This window comes from Bison bison, unplaced genomic scaffold (genome assembly GCF_000754665.1).
Source record: "Bison bison bison isolate TAMUID 2011002044 unplaced genomic scaffold, Bison_UMD1.0 scf7180017864471, whole genome shotgun sequence".
Lineage (NCBI taxonomy): Eukaryota > Metazoa > Chordata > Mammalia > Artiodactyla > Bovidae > Bison > Bison bison.
In genome coordinates this window covers 37464276-37465699 of record NW_011495032.1, presented here as the reverse complement: position 1 = coordinate 37465699, position 1424 = coordinate 37464276, and positions in this window count along the sequence as shown.

Below are 1424 nucleotides of genomic sequence, written 5' to 3'. Positions count from 1 at the left end.
CGCTCAGTCGTGTCCGACTCTTCACGACCCCATGGACTGCAGCCTACCAGGCTCCTCCATCCATGGGATTTTGCAGACAAGAGTACTGGAGTGGGGTGCCATTACCTTCCCCGAATGGTCTAGTGGTTTTCTCTACTTTCTTCAATTTAAGTCTGAATTTGCCAATAAGGAGTTCATGGTCTGTGCCACAGTCAGCTCCTCATCTTGTTTTTGCTGACCGTATACAGCTTCTCCTTCTTTGGCTGCAAAGAATAGAATCAATCAGATTTTGGTATTGACCATCTAGTGATGTCCATGTGTAGAGTCTTCTCTTGTGTTTTGGAAGAGGGTGTTTCCTATGACCAATGTGTTCTCTTAACAAAACTCTATTAGCCTTTTCCCTGCTTCATTCTGTACTCCAAGGCCAAATTTGCCTGTTATTCCAGGTATTTCTTGACTTCCTGCTTTTGCATTCCAGTCCTCTATAATGAAAAGGACATTTTTGGGGGGTGTTAGTTCTAGAAGGGTTTGTACGTCTTCATAGAACTGTTCAGCTTCTTCAGCATTACTGGTCAGGGCATAGACTTGGATTACTATGATATTGAATGGTTTGTCTTGGAAATGTGTTCTTTCATGTATTGTATTGTTCTAACTTTGTGTATTTGCTGCTCAGTTTAGTTTTTGCTTAAAAAATATATTTTTCATCAACTGTGTGTCCTGGGTCCAGCATATTGCTGGTTGCCAAATTTTTCTTTCTTCCCTCAGGGGAAATCTTAAAGTATCTGTCAGTAACATCCCAGTCTATAGTCAGGAGTGAGGCACAAACCTATATCTTCCTCTATGCAAAAAATAAAACAGAATTCATTATCTTTCATCATCTTGTACATTTTCTCCAACATTTTCCTTTTGGTTGGTCTAAAAGTTACTTTAAGTTCTATTTTTTCTTTTTTGGACAGGAAGGTAGGATTTACTGGTGGGCATGATTAAGATAGGGACAGCCCCAAAACTCTCATGAGTGTAGGGCCCACCGTTTGTCCAGAGGGCCACAATTATGGCTATATTTGACCTCACAGCCATCTGGGATGAGCTGCTTTTCTGCCACCATATTTTCAAATTCATCCACATTAAACTTAGTAAATCCCTACTTCTTGGAAATGTGGATCTTCTAGCGACCAGGGAACTTGAACATGGCTCTGTAAAGGGCCTCAATCACATGCGCCATGTACTGCAAATTGGTGCGGATGGACATTATGACTCGGCCCATGTGGACCCTGGCCACTCTGTCCTAGGGCTTTCCAAAGGCACTATGCATACCTGTCTGAAGCCTAGACTGGGGACAGCATGCTAGTCATGAATGGCCACTGGAAAGGTTGTCTCCAAGGTCCTTTGGAAACCGGTACAGGCATCAGTCTGTGTACATGACCAAGGAGGCTGCTATTTTCAGC